Below are 20322 nucleotides of genomic sequence, written 5' to 3' on the forward strand. Positions count from 1 at the left end.
ATCTTAAGTCATAAGTGCAGGACACGCGCCATGTGCTGGCAAAAATCTCAGACTTGGATATAGGAGGGGGGGGGCATGGTTGGTCAGCACTGACGTTGAATCATTATATACTTCAATTCTGCATGAATATGGAATTGCAGCAGTCAAAGGCTTCCTAGACAAAAGTTATCCACAGTTCGGTCCTCAAAACGAATTTTTGTTTGAACTTTTGCAGTTTGCCCTTACCAACAACTTTTTTCAATTTGCTTCACGTTTTTACCAACAGATTAAGGGTACCTTGATGGGGGCGGCGTGGGCGCCTGCGTACTCTTGCCTCCATATGGGTAGCTGGGAGGAGGAAGATGTATTCTGTCTTCCAATGTACCTCGGCCACGTACACACGTGGCTGAGGTACATTGATGACATGCTGGTCATTTGGACAGGTGATGTTGCCACTCTCCATGGGTTTATTGATCAACTTAACGCCAACTAGTGCAATATACGCTTAACTTACACATATGACCGGTTTCAATGATCATTTCTTGACTTGTTGATAAGATTGGAGAATGGGAAGATCAGTACGTGTACTTATCGTAAGGAGACGGCAGCAAACACTCTTTTGCAGGTGGACAATCATCATCCTCCCTGGCAAAAGGATGGCATTCCCACTGGGCAGTTCATGAGGATAAAGCGTAATTGCTCCGCTATTACTGATTTACAGAGGGAATCTAGAGACCTGTATGTGAGATTCCGTGAATGGGGATATTCTCACAGACAGATCCCGAATGCTAGATGTAGGGCTGCTGCACGAAGCAGAGAAAGCTTGCTCCTCATGGAGCACAGTTTAAAAACAACAAAAACGATGGAACCAGGCCCTGTAAGGCTGATCACTGCATACGGTGCCCACTGGGGCTCCGTACGCAAAATCCTAGAGAGACACTGGAGTATCTTAATGAACAATAAGGGCCTGGCAAGAATTGTGGGTGATGGACCAAAAATGGTGGTGCGTAGGTCAAAGAACTTGCAGGACATCCTCATACGTTCAGAGTTCACTAGACAGCAAGACTCCTCCTGGCTGTCTGTGCATCCACGATGTAGGGGAATGTTCCCATGCACCAAGTGTCAGGTGTGCCCCTTCGTTGATAGGACTAATGTATTTATGGACGCTATGGGACAAAAGGAGTATGAAATCAGGGACCTGATTAACTGCTCCACTACTAGGGTGGTCTATATGATCACCTGTCCCTGTCCTAAAATATATATTGGCAAGACTAATAGAGCCCTTAAGGTAAGGATAGGGGAGCACCTGAGGGACATTAGGAGGGAGAAGGAGAGAGTTTTAGAGAAGAAGGAGAAAAAGGAAGAAAGACCGGTAGCCAAACATTTTGTTCAGTACCATCAGGGCAAAACTGACAGGCTTAAGGTAAAGGGGATTTATGTCCTAAAGTTACCAGCAAGGAGGGGGGACTTCAATCGTATTCTACTGCAAAAGGAAAAGTGGTGGATATACACTTTGAAGTCCCTCGCTCCCCTGGGTATGAACACCGAACTTAATATGCCATTTTTGGATTAATGAAATCCGGCTGTCAAAGTATGGTCCCTTTTCCCTTCTTTCTCCCAATAACCTCCTTCCCACTATATGTCTTGTGCTACTATTGTCTAGTGCCCCTTCTCCCTCCCCATCTCATGCTCTTTCCTTCCTTTTTTCCTGTTTTCCTTTCTTTCTTTTTCTTCCCTCCCTCCCCCATTCCCCTTTATGTTCTAATCATTTGTTTGTTTATTTTGATTTTCATAGTCATTATCTTCAAATGATATTTTTTTTATTTTCATGTTGATTTAATCTGGTGTGATGGTGAAGGTGATGGCTTACTGTCTTAATGCCGTCCTCTATGTATCTCAGTAACGGACTATCAAGTTGTATCAACGTTGTTTTTTTTATTTGGAAGGCATAGTCTGACAACAAATACACAGAATAGGTCTGTGGGCTTCTGTTTAGCTTGTCCCTGTCAGTTTATTTGTGAAGAAATTAGTCCAAGGAGGGGCGACTACACCTCGATGTAATAAAAGGGAGAGGTGTGTCCCTCCCCCCTTCACGTCCAGTTGAAGCTATGTGACATGACGGTGCGAAACGTGTCGACATAACTACGGCCCGGAGACGCCGTCAGAGTGATCCCCCAATCCAAATGGGAAGTGGAGAAACGTGAACTAAGTATTCAGCTTACACATACTGAGCTGTTACCTGTCTGACTACACTGCTGCAGTGTGGCCGAGACTTGAAAACACCCCGCATGGTACATCATATCGATCCCCCTTCGGTGGACGAGGACGCGGCAGAGTTGCCCTATTTACTGGAAACACGAGAAATGCCGGCCAGTATCCCTGCATAACGAAAGGAGGCGGTAACGTAGAAAACCATCAACCATATAGGCTCTTGTCTATTTACAGACTCTATTGCTATATACGAACTGTATGGCCCAGGGGCTGATTCAGATTCTAGGATAGCCTTATGTGACTGATATAGGGCTAATGACAACAATGTTTAAATGATGGTAAAAGGAAACCAGTATTTGCACTATTCACTTTACCTTGATCAAGGACACATTATCTGGCAGCTGTCAGTAAGCACCTTACTATTTACCGCTTCATATATGAATCTAGTCTCCTGTTCGGACTTTATTTCAGCTGCATCATTATTTCCAGGAATTTTTACTTTTGATGATATGTCCCTCGCATACGCATGCAACTTTTAATGATGCATTCATATAGGACAACACAAGAGGAATTAATTGCCGGCTAAACTTAGAGACTATGTCAAATACCCGTTATCTAGTCAGACAGGCACTTTATTATATGGTAGAATTATTTCTATAGATTTTCCACACCCCTGGGGACCACGCATGCATAGTTTCCCTTTGTATTTATCAATTGAATTATTTATATCTCTATCATTGGTGATTTGCCTGCAGGTTCTCTATGCATCTGTGATAATATAGGCGTCCGGTCCGTTTTTGTTATGTGTATGTTTATTGTTTGTTGTTTGTCTGTGTATTTGTGTATTTGGTGCACCACATGCTTTGATGCATTTTTGATGTGCCATCTTTTTGATGTCCAGCAAGACCAGTTTAATATAGCCCATATTTGCTGAGAAATTTTTTTAATTGTTGTAGTTTTGATACCCAATAAAATATAAGTTGAATTTTATTATTATCCTCTCATTTCTGCCCACTACAGCCATAGTTGCTGTCTTTTTTCCGTGGGAGGTCTTCTTTCTTTTGACTCTCCTTGGGAAACATTTTTTGTATGCTGATTTTTGGTTACGGCAGTAGCCTCATTTATTCAGAGGAGCGGCACTGGGTTGGTTGTCATCACTACACGGATGGTGTGTGGTGAAAGTTTGGTCGTTTCTTCGTTTTGCAATCAAATCAAAAACACTGAAATTTGCTCAGTTGCAGAATTGTTGCTCTCATTACTTTCAGTGTTTGATGACGGATTTCCCCACAAATCACTATCGCTCAATTCTGCAAGTGATTCTAATTTATTATCGCTGTTTTCTAGCTGGTCTAAAACCGGTTTTGATGTAAATGGACGGTTTTGGTTGCTATGGACAATCTCCAGTTTCCAGGCAGAAAGAACAGTATTTATAATATAAAACTGCATGCAGGGCACTGGACAAACCACTAGGGACAAAAGGGATGTGAAATAATTTGATACAGTAATGTAATCTGTAAGATTACAGTGTACTGTGTGTATTGTGTGTTTTTAACTTTTTGAATTGGGCGTCGTGCAACAGAGTCCGGTGCTGTGATACATCGAGCGAAGACACAGCTCGCACACACAGTAGGGAGACATCGCAAGATCCTGGGGACAAGGTAAGTAACTGTACCTGGATCCTGCTATGCAATCCTGAGTGTGGCTCAGGGTTACCTTTGGTACTGAAAATTCACCCCGAGCCACACTCGGGAATACCGCTAAGGAGGTTAAAGCACTAATTAAAAATATTTTTTTCACCACCCCTTCCTTCCACCCACCTCTAATTCATCCTATTAACCCATCCAATTAGGCTTTTTTCCCCTTACTTTGTGAAGCCAGATATACTCACCTAAGACACTCCTCCTGGTCCCTCAACACTGCCGGTTCCAGTTGCTGTGGACTGTGAATACAGCAGTGCAATGGAGCCCGAGATCCATTTTCCCATACCATCAACCCTGTTGTGATATCAATCCTCTTCTGGACTCTGAGGGAACCCTGCTGCTGGACATCCAAAAGGGAAAATTTCACATCATGCAGGCAATGACATGGACACGTGACAAAATATATCCCAGAGAGGAACTTTAACCTTTGTAATTAAACTATTGCAAGAATAGCTGTTACAATTTTGTTTGTTTTTTTCTTCATTGTTTTAGACTAAAAAAGTACATGGCCTGGAGTTGAGTGAAACTAGGAGGAGGGCCAGCATGACTGGGGCCTGCAGAAGAGGCGGAGTTGTAGTGGGTGATTTTGATATGCTGCAGTTTGCTTAGCAGATTGAAGAGATCAAGGCAGAGAATTTGTCCTGTAGTGGGTAGAGAGGAGGGGGGTGTTGGAAAAGTACAACAGAAAAGTTGTTTTTAAAGCGGGATTCCAGACAGCTGAAAAACACTGTAGCTGCTGACTTTAAATAAGTAGACTTACCTGTCCTGGGTGCCTGCAATGTCGGCCGCCCAAGGCTGACCCGTAGCTCGGCTCTCGGGTCCCGGCACCGCCATCCTAGGTAACGGAAACAGGCAGTGGAGCCTTGCGGCTTCACTGTCAGTTTCCTACTGCGCACGCGCGAGCGGTGCGGTGATCTGTGAATGGCCCCGTGGTGTTCTGGGAACACACACAGTTCCCAGAAGACAACGGGGCCGCTCACCGAGGAGAAAAACACGCCGCGGAATAGGAAGAGGCAGATTAGGAAGACTGCCTAGCAACGAGGGTTTAGGTAAGTATAAATTTTTTTTTTTTTACAAATGTTTTTTTAAATTTTTTTAGGATTTTTGGTGGAATTTTTTTTTCCCTGGGTGGCCCTCCACTTTAAACTGAGTATATACTGCATATGCATTATCTGTCTAAGCAGCAGGTGGCACTGTAGTATTATAGTGTAAAGTTATGTTATCTATGATATAACAGGATGTTTGTCTATCCTCTCTCTATGTACTTGGATACTCCTTGTTTCTGTGTTCACGTTTCTCCATTCTGTAAAGACATGCATTGATAAGCCGTATTACTGCATACAACAAACTTCCAGCATGATTTCAATACTCTGCTAACAGGGGGATTGTGTCACAGCTCAGTCAGAGCTCATCACAGCATCAGACAGTTTTTTCCCACCCTCCCTCCCTTGTTTGTTTTGGTTTGGGGGAACCTCCTACTTTCTCAAGGTGCTGGGGTATTTGTAGTGGGTTTTTGGGTTTTATGTTGCCATTCAATTTCTTGGTCCTTTTATTTTCTTGTCATAGCAGCAGGCATTGGGTACTTGAAGGCGGTGCTGTTAAAATATCGGTGAAAAATAGTGGGTTGGGTCCATCTGAGGTATGAGTGTCCCTTCCTAACTGTGGAAAATAGTGGGTTGGGCCCATCTGAGATATGGGTGTCCCTTCCTAACTGTGGAAAACTGTGGGTTGGGCCCATCTGAGGTATGGGTGTCCCTTCCAAACTGTGGAAAACTATGAGTTGGGCCCATCTGAGGCATGGGTGTCCCTTCCTAACTGTGGAAAAAAGTGGGTTGGGCCCATCTAAGGTATGGGTGTCCCTTCCTAGCAATACTTTGATAACATCAGGGTATTAATTAAGTTGTATCTGGTAGTACATATGTGGTTAATTGTCCCTGAGCCTGTGTAGTTGCGGCTGGGGGCCTTTGATTGGGTGGCAGATACAACCGGTTAATCGTGAGCATATAGGCCTTCAAAGACCTTAGACCGGGCATAAGCTGAGGTTCGTTCATTTGTTATGCATTGACTGTATTATATGCATTAAACTTGTTTTCTTGTGAATGTTGTATTTAATGGTTTGTAATAAAAGGCTGCTATGGCCATTTGACGCCAAATAAAATGTGTCGTCTGGTCATTTTGGAAGGAGGGATTGGTCAAGTGTTCAAAGTGTTTAATGTTGTATAGATAATCAGGGCCTCTACACTCTGCCGGTCCTTCAGTCATGTGTTCCTCAGCTGTATATAACATGTATGATTCCTTGTTCACCATCAGTTAGTTATACTGGGAAGCAATATAGTGTTGTCCCCTTTCTTTTTCAACATGTTTCCTCTTGGCATAAAAAAGCAAAATAAAAACAAAGCACTCACAGATTACATAGGGTCTGCTGATAAGTTTACCTTTGGAATAAATATTTAAAAGGTAATTTTAGGATAGGTAGCAGCCTCTACTCCTTTAGCAAATCTACCCCACTGACTCTGAACAAGCAAAAGATTGATATCAAGACAAACTGAGGTACAGCGGATATAAAACGTCTACATACCCCTGTTAAAATGTCAGGTTTCTGTGATGTAAAAGTTAGGCAAAGATAATTCATTTCAGAATTTTTTTCACCTTTAATGTGACCTATAAACTGTACAACTCAGTTGAACAACAAACTGAAATCTTTTAGGTGGAGGGAAGTAAAAAGTAAAAAAAAATAAAACAATATGGTTGCACACCCATAAAATCATACTTTGTTGAAACACCTTTTGATTGTATTACAGCACTCAGTCTTTGTGGGTAGGAGTCTATCAGCATAGCACATCTTGACTTGGCAATTTTTGCCCACTCTGCAAAAACACTTTGATTCTGTCAGAATGTGAGGGCATCTCCCGTGCACAGCTCTCTTCAGATCACCCCACAGATTTTCCTTGTCAAATTTGTTTATTGAATTTTAACAATTAGTAAACATAAGTACATATGGTGGCAGCAAAAGAAAAGATCACAGATATGGTAATAATATTGAGTTGTAGTTCCAACATAAACTAAAAGTTGTTTAACTAAAACAATTTTAGCATGGATCTAACTACTCAACTACTACTAGATTGCGTCATACATTGTATAAGAGGGGATAAAACCAACTTAGACCAGGTTAATATAAGATGACCTCAGATAAAAAAAAGGTCTTAATTATTATCGAGAGAATAGTTTTTAAATAAAAAAAAAAATAATAATAATAATTTATTATAAAATCTAAAATCTTATACTACATATTGGAACTATGTACAATTGGTATAAAGATAAGATTTTCAATCTGATTCAGGTCTGGGCTCTGGCTGGGCCATTCCAAAACTTTAATCTTCTTCTAGTGAAGCCATTCCTTTGTTGATTTGGATGTATGCTTTGGGTTGTTGTCATGCTGAAAGATGAAGTTCCTCTTCATGTTCAGCTTTCTAGCAGAAGCCTGAAGGTTTTGTGACAGGTATTTGTTCATAATTCCCTCTACCTTGACTAAGGCCCCTGTTCCAACTGACTAAAAACAGCAACAAAGCATGATACTGCCACTACCATGCTTCACTGTGGGTATGATGTTCTTTTGGTGACGTGCAGTGTTGAATTTGTGCCAAATAGATCTTTTGGAATTATGGCCAATAAGTTCAACCTTGGTTTCATCAGACCAAAATACATTTTTCCCCCATGCTTTTGGGAGACTTCAGATGTGTTTTTGCAAAATTTAGCCGTGCTTGGCTGTTTTTCTTCATAAGAAAAGGCTTCCGTCTTGCCACTCTACCCCATAGCCCAGACATGTGAAGAATACGGGAGATTTTTGTAACATGTACCACACAGCCAGTACTTGCCAGATATTCCTGCAGCTCCTTTAATGTTGCTGTAGGCCTCTTAGCAGCCCCCCTGACCAGTTTTCTTCCCGTCTTTTAAAAAATTTTAGAGGGACGTCCAGTTCTTGGTAATGTCACTGTTGCGCTATATTTTCTACACTTAACGATGACTATGAATGAATGAATGAATGATTTGTAAAGCACAGCAAATGCGAACTGAATCGCCTCAAGGCAAATCACTGTGTTCCATGGTATCTCTAATGCCTTGGAAATTCTTTTTGTACCCTTCTCCTGACTGATGCCTATTAATAATGAGATCCCTCTGAAGCTTTGGAAGCTCTCTGCGGACCGTGGCTTTTGCTGTACGATGTGACTAAGAAAACGTCAGGAAAGACCTACTAAAACAGCTGAACTTTATTTGGGGTTAATCAGAGGCACTTTAAATGATGGCAGATGTGTACTGACTCCTATTTAACACGAGTTTGAATGTGATTGCTTAATTCTGAACACAGCTACATCCCCATTTATAAGAGGGTGTGCACACTTATGCAACCACATTATTTTATTTTTTATTTTATTTCCCCCCCCATAAAAGATTTCAGTTTGTTTTTCAATTGAGTTGTATAGTTTATAGGTCCCATTAAAGGTGGAAAAAGTTCTGAAATGATGTATCTTTGTCATTTTTTTACATCACAGAAACCTGACATTTTAACAGGGGTGTGTAGACTTCTTATATCCACTGTACTTACACCGGTTTCAGCTAGTGGTTTTTTTGAGAATACAGACCATCTGCCCATCTGTCTGAATTTAAGCTGTAAAAGAGAAACAGTCAAACAAGCATATTAAGACCCCTTTCACACCAAGGGCATTTTGCAGGCGCTATAGCGTTAAAAATAGCGCCTGCAATCCGCCCTCAAACAAAAAAAAAGGAGGGGACATCTTGTCGACAATTACATTCTTGGTATTTATTTGTTTATAGCGCTGCACTCCCCCTCCTTTTTTTTTGACCATTTCATTTACTTTGTGATGCTGGATGCTTTTTCACGTTTTTTTTTATGACAGCGCGGTACTCTTTGTGATTTTTTTTTTTATCCGCCCTCAAACAGCTGCTCCATTGTCTACAGTGTAAAAGCCCGAAGGCTTTCACACTGGAGCAGTGCGTTGGCAGGACATCAGAAAAAGTCCTGCCAGCATCTTCTTTGGAGCGGTGAAGGAGCGGTGTGTTTACCGCTCCACCACTGCTGCTCCCCATTGAAATCAATGGGGCAGCACTGCGAAACCGCCGGCAAAACGCCGCCATTGCGGCGCATTGCGGGCGGTTTTAACCCTTTCTCGGCCGCTAGCAGGGGGTAAAAGCCCCCCGCTAGCGCCCGAAATGCGCCAACGCTATGGGCGGCTCGGTGTGAAAGCCGTCTAAGTTTCCATGTTTCGAGTAGGAATATTACGTTTTACGATATCATAAATTATCATAAATGCGCAGGTTTACCTATAAAATAAATATTATAGTTCTCTTGTATTGCTTAAAGTTGTAAAGGCTCGAGGTTTTTTACCTTCATGCATTCTATGCATGAAGGTAAAAACCTTCTATGCGAAGCATCCCTTCCAGCCCACCGTAATACTTACCTCAGCCCCATCACGATCCAGCAATGCACACGACAGCCTCGACTCTCCGCGGAATCTCCCTCCTCATTGGCTGAGACAGCAGTGAAAATCATTGGCTGTCAATCACAGCCAGTGAGCAAATGAAAAGAGAGAGGGGTCACGACTCTGTGTGTGAATAGACATGCGGAGCAGCGGTTTGGGAGTGAGACTACTCAAGTGCCGCCCTAGCAAGCTTTTTGCTCTGAGGGCACTTTGCAGGAGGGAGGGGCCAGGAGCATCAGTGGGGGGGACCTAAGAAGAAGAGGATCAGGACTGCTTTGTGCAAGTGTCTTTTGCTAAACTACTAAACCACTCCCACTAGAGCTCTACAACATAAAGGATAACCATTCTGTAGTCCAAGATAAGAACTAAGAAGGCTAAATCGATTCTTATGCCGTGTACACACGGGCGGACTTTTCGGCATCAAAGGTCCAACAGTCTTTCGACAGACTTTTGACGGACTTCTGACGGACTTTCGAACGAACGGACTTGCACACACACGATCACTCCAAAGTCCGACGGATTCGTACGTGATGATGTACGACCGGACTAAAATAAGGAAGTTGATAGCCAGTAGCCAATAGCTGCCCTAGCATTGGTCCGTCAGACTAGCATACAGACAAGCAGATTTTTCGATCGGACTCGAGTCCATCGGAAAGATTTGAAACATGTTCCAAATCTAAAGTCCGCCTGATTTTCGACCGAAAAAGTCCGCTGCAGGTCCGTCGAAGACACACATGGTCGGATTGCCTGATGGATTCGTCCCATCGGACCAGTTCGGTCTAAAAGTCCGCCCGTGTGTACACAGCATTAGAGGTTGACTTACTAAAAGCAAAAAGGTTGTTCACTTTGCAAGGGAATTTTCCCCAAAGCTTAGTGAATGTGGTGAAATTTCACTTTGCACACAATACCTAATGACATGCATGGGAAATATATAAACAGCATTTATGCTTAAACATGATTGGATGATAGAAGTCAGCAGAGTTTCACCTCATTCACACTCTGATGAAAATCCCCTTGCATAGTGCAACTTTCCATGCAAAGTGAAAAGCCTAATCGTCTTTAGTACTGTAAATCAACCACCATGAGATAACATAGAAAGTACAGAGAGGAAAGCAGACAGCTACGAATTTCTGACAAGATCAACAGGGTTTTGTTTTTGCACTTATCAAACATATACTGTAACGTTTGGGGGATTGTAGCTCCACAGGACAGAGTGCAAAACCGTTAAACTTTAAACAAAAAGGCTTTTATTTTTTCAGCAAGCAAATCAAAAATAAGGCTTCCAGCAGCACACAACCAAAAACACAAAATTAAGTCTGCTTATCTTCAGCACAAAGTAAAAGTAAAAAGGCACATACAGTTTGTGGATGGGTCTTCGCCCCAAGGTTTTAACAGTCCTTGTTAAATCTTTTAGCAGCCTCCAGCAAACTTATAGCTCTGCAAACACAGGTGTATTCACCACAACTCCTCCTCACCACCACTCCTAGCACTACTTCCTGTCTAAGGACCGAGCCTCTTTTTTAGATGTGTTGTTTACAAGTTAAAGACAGTTTTTTTTTTTGCTAGAAAATGACTTAGAACCCCAAACATTATACATTTATTTTTCGAACACCCTAGAGAATAAAATGACGGTCGCTGCAATACTTTCTGTCACACCGTATTTTACAAGCTCACTTTTTTTGGAAAAAATACACTTTTTTTAAATAAAAAATAAGACAGCAGTAAAGTTAGCCCAATTTTTTTTTATATTGTGAAAGATAATGTTACGCCGAGTAAATTGATACCCAACATGTCAAGCTTCAAAATTGCGCCCGCTTGTGGGATGGTGATGTGTGATGGTTTTACCCTTAAAAATTTCCATAGGCGACGTTTAAAAAATTCTACAGGAGGCATGTTTTGGAGTTACAGGGGAGGGCTAGGGCTAGAATTATTGCTCTTGCTCTACCGATCATGGCGATACCTCACATGTGTGGTTTGAACACCGGTTTCATATGCGGGCGCTACTCACGTATGCGTTCGGTTTTGCACGCGAGCTCAACGGGACGGGGCGTGTTTAATATTTTATTTTATTTTTTCTTATTTATTTTACCTTTTATTTTTACACTGTTTTAAAAAAAAATGTGTCACTTTTATTCCTATTACAAGGAATGTAAACATCCCTTGTAATAGAAAAAAAAGCATGACAGGACCTCTTAAATATGAGATCATCTCATATTTACACTAAAATGCAATAAAAAAAAAATTGTCATTTAAAAAAAGATTTTAAAAAAATGGCCCTTTAAAAGCTATGGGCAGAAGTGATGTTTTGATGTCGCTTCCGCCCTGCAATGTCGTGGAGACAGGTGGGGGCCATCTTCCCCTCACTTATCTCCATGCCCAGCCAGCAGAAGGACCCGATCGCCTCCGCCACTGCAGAAGGCTCCGGTAAGCGGCAGAGGGCACTGGAGCGAGGCAGGAGGGGGGCCCCTCTCCCACCGCCGATAAAAGTGATCTTGTGGCGAATCCGCCACAGAGACCACTTTTATCTTGAAGCAGACCGCCGGCCAAACAAGAGAATACTGGGGTTATGGCAGCTAGCTGCTGCCATAACAACAATATCCTCTTTTTAAAATAAGGATGTATATCGGCGTGCGGCAGTCCGGAAGTTGTTAAGAGCTGCTTCCTGGAGGCTCTTAATCCCGAGTGTGCTGGTAGTCAGGGGTGGAGGCTCTTTCCCACCCGAATATCACTTCAGAGCCTCTGAAATTCCGGGTTCCAACTATCTCTCTATTAACACAAAGAGAACTGCGAGTCAGTCCTCTCCTGATTAAAGCTATTCCCAGGAATTCCTCACCCATCCTGAGTGACCCCCTGAATACTATCACACTTCCCTTAAAGGGACCACAACCCAAATATTGGTGATATAATGGTACCCATCCAGGACCCAACCTTGGCGTCCTGTACAATACGTATAACAAAGTGCTTCCAATGGCACATTTAACAGACCAAAAATTGTTAGACCTCACATTTACTTTAAGCCCCTTAGATGGGTTCTTTTAAAAGGTCAGGTGTTAGGATTAGTACATAAAAATTCTGCTTACGCTGCTTTTAGTAGAAGTTACATTTATTAGTGGTTCTGTTGAAGGTTAGGAGGTAAACCAAGGTTTAGTGTACACTTATTGGTGTGTCGAACTATCATACACAATGCTTTTGTTTCCACTGGGTCAAAAGTTTGTAAAAGGTGGTTTTCTTCAATCTAAATACGTCTTAATTGTAAGCTTTGATGCAAAATTGATATCTGCTGTGAACATTTATTCATGTTTTATATGTCTGAACGTTCTGCATTGAAACTCCTGAACCCAAAAAAAACAGAAAAATTTTGCCCAAAATCAACAAATCGGAGATAAAAGGCATGGAGGTTTTCAGTGGCATATGAAAGAAAGCATCCCTTTGTATATACATGCTTCTAAGAGCCCTTGCACACTATTAATAGCGGCGTTTTACCGTCGGTATGCGGCCGCTAGCGGGGCGGTTTTACCCCCCGCTAGCGGCCGAGAAAGGGTTAAAAACCACCGCAAAGCGACTCTGCAGAGGCGCTTTGACGGCGGTATAGCCGCGTCGTCCCATTGATTTCAATGGGCAGGAGCGGTAAAGGAGCGGTATACACACCGCTCCTTCACCGCTCCGAAGATGCTGCTAGCAGGACTTTTATTACCGTCCTGCCAGCGCATCGCTCCAGTGTGCAAAAGCCCTCGGGGCTTGCACACTGGAATGAAAGCAGCGGCACTTTCGGGGCGGTTTGCAGGCGCTATTATTAGCGCAATAGCGCCTGCAAACCGCCCCAGTGTGCAAGGGCTCTCAGTGTTCAATGCTAGCCCTGACCCTTTCGCTGCCAGAACCTTTTTTTTAAACAACACAACACAATCTTCTGCTCTCGGGAGCTTAGTCAATAAGTTAGTGGTGTAGCCAACCCTTTGGATAGAATATGGAATGTCAACGGTCTTGCTGCCCTCCTCAGAACAATGGGTATCCTTAGAACTGGAATATATAGAAAGAAAAGGAGGGCGCACCGACCTTGTGCATTACCAAAGATAAAATGTATTTAAAATTGTAACAACAAGAGTAATACTCACAAACAAGTGTTTAGAAAAGGCTTATCAGTGCTCCAGCGGACCGGATGTTAGGAGGAATATGGCATTGCAGACGGCTTACGCGTTACGAGGGAGTACCCTCTTCATCAGAGCCACAGCAATAGTAGACCAGGTCATCCAGTCCAGGTTGCAGGTGTCTAGAGACACGGTTCCGAAACGCACTGATAAGCCTTTTTTAAGCGCTCATTTGTGAGTATTACTCTTGTTGTTACATTTTAAATACATTTTATTTTGGTAATGTAAAAAGTCAGGGCGCCCTCCTTTTCTTTCTATATAGAACATTTTTTTATTCTGGGTACACATATTAAAATGCATTTTTTGTATATAAAAACACATTTTAGAGCCCGAAACTCCAAAAGCAAAGCATAAACCCTTTAAAATAAAATGGTAATAGTTGCAATTTTACGTGTTATATAATATTAGTGCTATAATGCAGTGGAATTCATTTTAGTGCACACAAACCCAATATAATCATTTTTTTTTTCTGAAAGAGATGGTTCTGTCAAGTAAATACATACAAATATGTAGGGTTGTCCCGATACCACTTTTTTAAGACTGAGTACAAGTACCGATACTTTTTTTCAAGTACTCGCCAATACCGATACTTTTTTTTAATGTCATGTGACAGTTTTCAAAGCACAATACAGATTACGTGGCACTGATATGCAGCACTAATAGGCACTGATTAAGCAGCACTGATGAGCACTGATAGGATTAGGTGGCACTGAAATGCAGCAGTGATGAGCACTGATGAGCACTGACTACTGATGGCTGGCAATGACATATGGCTGGCATTGGCAGATGGATGGCATTGACAGATGGCTGGCACTGACAGATAGATGGCACTGACAGGTGGCTGGCACTGATAGATGGCACTGACAGGTGGCTGGCACTGATAGATGGCATTGACAGGTGGCTGGCACTTATAGGTGGCACTTATTGGCATTGGGCACTGATAGGTGGCATTTATGGGCACTGATGGCCACTGCAGGCACTGAAATGTTATGAGAGGAAAGGCTGCCTGCAATCCCCATCTTGGTACTCCTTGCACTCCGCCTCATAAAAGCAGCAGCGGCCATCTTGTTACACCCAGCCCAAACTATATGGCTTACTGCGGCCGAGTGTACCAAGATGGGCGTTGGGATGTACAACTGCTGACGTCGACACAGAGCGCCACTTCCGTTGTTCCGCCTACTGACTTCTGGTTGCGCAGGGTCGCCTAATCTGATGAAACGCCGCCTCTCCCAGGCATCGGATCAGACATCGGGAGTATTTGTGCGAGTACAAGTACTCAAGCAAATGCTTGGTATCGGTCCAACCCTAAAAATAGGTCAAACCTCAATACTTTGCACGACCACAAAGCAGTAAAGACAATGTCTTTGCCTTTACAGCTAATCATTTGGAGTTAACACTGAGTGATGGCTCTAGAATTTTTTCTCTCACTCTGGCATGCACAGCAATTCCTAATATATGCTGCATAATCATCATTGTTGTATGCATGCGCACCCGTCTTATGCATTTGTGCTAGTATCTGCATGTAATTGGGTGTGGGGACTTTAAAAAATTGGTCCGTCACATAAAATCCCAATAAAATACATTTATGTTTTTGGTTGTTGCATGTCAAAATGTGGAAAATTTCAAGGGGAATGAAGAAAATTTCAAAGGGAATGAATCAAGCCCCCTCCCACTGCTGACTGCCACCTTTCATGGGCCCTCCAGTTCCACCAGGGAGACCAGGACTCATGCGACACAGAAGAATAGGAGGAACTTCTGTTCTCTTCTGATCTCCTCAGTGATGTAAAATACTAAAAGCGAGGCAGATTTAATCAGTTTTGGTTGTGGTTTGTTTGTTTGCTAGCTGTTAGTGGCTGCCTTGGAGGGCAGAAGAGAGATCTGGGGTTTATCTCTCCATAAAGTATACTTGTCATTGCCCATACTATCACATGGAATGTTGATCAAACAAACTAAATTTAAAGAGACAGTGTAAAATGCATTTAAATAAAATAAATAATGAAAAAAAAAAATTAAACCACCCCTGTGCACCTGTGCTCACACGCAAATGCAGCCGCACGTGTAGGTCCCGCATGCATATGTAAACAGTGATCGCACCACACAGGTAACGTAGTGAACGCCAGAGTGAGAGCAAAAATCCTTATGCCAGACCTCCTGTTTAACTCTAAACTGGTAACCTGTAAAGATTTTAAAGTGTAATCTATGAATAATTTAATGTACCGTAGTTTGTCGCCATTCAACTAGTGTGCGCATTTTTAAAGCATGAAATGTTTAGTATCTATTTACTCGGCATAACATCATCTTTTATATTCTATCAAAAAGTGGGTATCATATTGTGTTTGTGTGTACTAAAATTAATTGAAATTAATTTTTTTCCTGAAAATCTGCATTAGATAAACCACTGTGCCAATATCGTGTGACATAAAAATTGCAACAGCCGTTATTTTATTCTGCAGAACCTTTGTTTTCAGAAGGGATATACTGTGTGGGGGTTCTGAGCAATTTTGTAGCAAGAACATGCAGATTTTTTCATGTATGTGAGAGATGTCAGAATTGGCCTGGTCTTGGAGTCTTCACATTTTTTTTTAAATGACAAGCCCCCTATGTGATAGCATAGTGCAGGTGATGGGCTCTTTGTAAGGAGACATCACTTCTACTACATAGCTGGCAGCCAGGGGTACACAAGCGGCTGGCTGCTATAGCCATCAGGAGTTTGGTCAAATGCTGGCGCTGCCAGTGCCTAATACACCCCTGTATGTCAGGGCTAAATAAGAAACAAATAATGCAGTACATCTCTGCAATGCATGCACATTTCCCCAAGTTTTAGCCCTTGAAAAAATCTGCAAGCACAGAAAAATACCTATTGAGCTTCCAGTAATGCACCTTGTGTAAGCTAACAAAGCAAGAGAACATTACCAGCACACCATGGATCTCCAGAATGGGCCCAAAGCTATATTCAGTGATCACATGATTACAGCAGAAGGACCCCTTCATCAGGCATGTGACCTGTAGGCTGACAACACATTTTTGTGGAATAAGTGTTGTCAGGCCTACCAGTTTTTTCTTGAACTACTCAAACCAACCTACTCTCCCATTTCAACAACATAAAAGTTAATCATTCTGTATTCCAAGCTAACAATTAGGTGGCTAAATAGGCTCTTTGAGATAATACAGACAGAGAGCACAAGATACAGAACAGCTCTGAAAAGGGAAGGATCAGAGAAGACTGAATCAAACAGCCTTTTTACACAATGTGGAGAATTAACCCCTTAAGTTCCACAGTGAGAATAACAAGCATGCTTTACTGCATATATCGACTGATTTTACTGTTGTGGGTTTAGTAACATTTTAAATTACTAAAAGGTAGCAAACAGGTTTGTTGTTAGGGTTTACATACACTTTAAACGAGTCTATGAACAATTCACATCTTAGAGCCCTTTCACACTGAGGCAATTTTCAGGCATTTTAGCACTAGAAATAGAGCCTGTAAAGCACCTGAAAACTGCCTCCTATGCCGCCAGAGTGTAAAAGCCTGTGTCCTTCCACACTGGGGTGGTGCGCTTGTGGGACATTAGAAAAAGTCCTGAAGCAGCATATTTGGGGCGGTTTGGGAGCACTGTATACAGAGCTCCCAAAATGCCCCTGCCTATTGAAATGGCTGGGCAGTGCTTTCAAAGTGCCTGAAAAGCGCTTCTGAAAGAGCTGCAACACGGGCGTTTTTAACCCCTTCTTCTGGGTTAAAATTGCCCTGCTAACTGCCAAAAAGCGCCGCTTAAACAGCAGTAAAGCGCAGCTAAAATGAGTGGCGCTTTACCGCTAACGCACGGGCGGCCCCAGTGTGAAAGGGGCCTAAAGGTTGTCAGAGATGATTTAATTCCAAATGTAGAGAAAGCATTGTATAGGAAGAAGACTTTAATAGGAAATACAACTATGACCTGCTGGGGACTTTAGAAACAGATTCAGAAGAAGCAGATTGGGACATAGAAACAGCCACCCTGTCATATCAAACAAAATACCCATGGGCATGCCTTGGGGGGTATTACCAGTGCCTAGAACCCTGAATAAAAAGCTTCCCTCTTCCATCTCAAACTAGCTCTGCTGTCCTGAGAAGCCTTGTCACTGAGCTCTGACTATAACGTCTGCGAGCTACACTACCCACACACTACAATTTCCCTCCCTCTCTGGCAGCTACATAAATATTTTAGTGACCAGTGCAAGAAAGTAAAAACTAGAAAGAAGACAGCTTACCACTTCTTTAGCCATCTCTTCCTCACACTGCCATAGATCACTGGCATTACACTCGAAGCTCAGTAACAAGAATTCTGCCATGTCTACTTGATGACTAAGGCTGTTCTGTCTTCAGCATTTGGGATGTCCCAAATCAAGGGTGTGTCATAGATCATTAAATCTGAGTTCCAGCCACCTGTGAAAAAAAATAAAAGTCAGCAGCTTCAAAAACTGTAGCTGCCGACTTTTAAGAAACAGCCACTCACCTGTCCCACGATCCAGCAGTGTGCTCACCCCAGTCAGTCTCACCCGCTCTCTTCAGTCCCCGGTGTCGGCATCTTCACTATGGGCACCCGGCTGTGACAGCTTGCGGCTTCACAGCCGGGTGCCCACTGCGCATTGGGTTCCTCTTTAACAAAGGCCTGACAGCGCAATATTAAGCCATCCGACCGGCAGCAACTTCTGACCAAAACACGTTTCTCTTACTGGCAGCAGTGAATCTCCTCCAGAGTTTCTATTAGTCATTTGCTTGTCTGTAACAAATAGCAGCTAATTGAAATGACTAGGATAGAGGGAGCGGGCAAAGTTTGACCAGAATACTACAGAAATATCAGAAGAACTCTTCGTCTTTTTCCTTGCCAATCATGTACATGTTATGCATGAAAAAAGGACAACTGGTAAAGACCAGCAACTATAAAGATACGTGAGCAGACCTGACTGTTCTCATACTTCATAGAACAGCTTACAGAAATCTCCAAATCATGTGCAGATGCTTTAAATTGGAACTTTAGTCAGGAAATTAATTTCTGCGAAATCATTTCAGGCTGCCCTTTTGCAGGTATAGCTATGTAAAACAATAAAAATAAGTGCTTATACTATTTCAAATCCAGTAATACACTGTCTCATTCTGCTCTGCACATGCTCAGTTGTTCTCTATTTTTAGGCACTGTGCCAAATTTGTAGAGGCCAGTCCGCTGGGAGACTAAAGATTTATTGCTGTTCAGGGGCTCTGGGTTTCAGCAAAATGGCAGCCTACAGCAAGAAGAAACAGGAGCCATTGTAGAGGCAATTTAAAGTACAGTGGAGATGGAAAGTATTCAGACCCCCTTAAATTTTTCACTCTTTGTTATATTGCAGCCTTTTGCTAAAATCATTTAAGTTCATTTTTTCCTCATTAATGTACACACAACACCCCATATTGACAGAAAAACACAGAATTGTTGACATTTTTGCAGATTTATTAAAAAAGAAAAACTGAAATATCACATGGTTCTAAGTATTCAGACCTTTTGCTCAGTATTTAGTAGAATCACCCTCTTGATCTAATACAGCCATGAGTCTTTTTGGGAAATATGCAACACCTGGATCTGTGGATCCTCTGCCATTCCTCCTTGCAGATCCTCTCCAGTTCTGTCAGGTTGGATGGTAAATGTTGGTGGACAGCCATTTTTATGTCTCTCCAAAAATGCTCAACTGGGTTTAAGTCAGGGCTCTGGCTGGGCCATTCAAGAACAGTCACGGAGTTGTTGTGAAGCCACTCCTTCGTTATTTTAGCTGTGTGCTTAGGGTCATTGTCTTGTTGGAAGGTAAACCTTCGGCCCAGTCTGAGGTCCTGAGCACTCTGGAGAAGGTTTTCCTCCAGGATATCCCTGTACTTGGCCGCATTCATCTTTCCCTCGATTGCAACCAATTGTCCTGTCCCTGCAGCTGAAAAACACCCCCACAGCATGATGCTACCACCACCATGCTTCACTGTTGGGACTGTATTGGACAGGTGATGAGCAGTGCCTGGTTTTCTCCACACATACCACTTAGAATTAAGGACAAAAAGTTCTATCTTGGTCTCATCAGACCAGAGAATCTTATTCTCACCATCTTGGAGTCCTTCAGGTGTTTTTTAGCAAAATCCATGCAGGCTTTCATGTGTCTTGCACTGCATCTCTGGAGCTCAGCCACAGTGATCTTTGGGTTCTTCTTTACCTCTCTCACCAAGGCTCTTCTCCCCCGATAGCTCAGTTTGGCCAGCTCTAGAAAGGGTTCTGGTCGTCCCAAATGTCTTCTATTTAAGGATTATGGAGGTCACTGTGCTCTTAAAACCTTAAGTGCAGCAGAAATTTTTTTGTAACCTTGGCCAGATCTGTGCCTTGCCACAATTCTGTCTCTGAGATCTTCATGATTCTCATTTGCTCTGACATGCACTGTGAGCTGTAAGGTCTTACAGTATATAGACAGGTGTGTGGCTTTCCTAATCAAGTCCAATCAGTATAATCAAACACAGCTGGACTCAAATGAAGGTGTAGAACCATCTCAAGGATGATCAGAAGAAATGGACAGCACCTGAGTTAAATATATGAGTGTCACAGCAAAGGGTCTGAATACTTAGGACCATGTGATATTTTAGTTTTTCTTTTTTAATAAATCTGCAAAAATTTCAACAATTCTGTGTTTTTCTGTCAATATGGGGTGCTGTGTGTACATTAATGAGGAAAAAAATGAACTTAAATGATTTTAGCAAAGCTGCAATATAACAAAGAGTGAAAAATTTAAGGGGGTCTGAATACTTTC

At 42.4% G+C, this 20322-nt stretch overlaps 1 protein-coding gene across 5 annotated transcripts in view; it reads right to left on the bottom strand.

The window, feature by feature from the left end:
- Nucleotides 1-20322, bottom strand: part of TTC29 (tetratricopeptide repeat domain 29) — a 416217-nt gene that overhangs the window by 356117 nt on the left and 39778 nt on the right. The window contains exon 1 of one of the 5 annotated variants that reach the window (XM_073604706.1): nt 10747-10856. The exons of the other annotated variants lie outside the window; for them this stretch is intronic. The gene's annotated coding sequence lies outside the window, so the exon portion shown is untranslated. Of the gene's footprint in view, nt 1-10746; nt 10857-20322 lie in introns of those variants that run through there. 5 annotated transcript variants of the gene reach the window in all.

Source organism: Aquarana catesbeiana, linkage group LG01 (genome assembly GCF_042186555.1).
Source record: "Aquarana catesbeiana isolate 2022-GZ linkage group LG01, ASM4218655v1, whole genome shotgun sequence".
Taxonomy (NCBI): domain Eukaryota; kingdom Metazoa; phylum Chordata; class Amphibia; order Anura; family Ranidae; genus Aquarana; species Aquarana catesbeiana.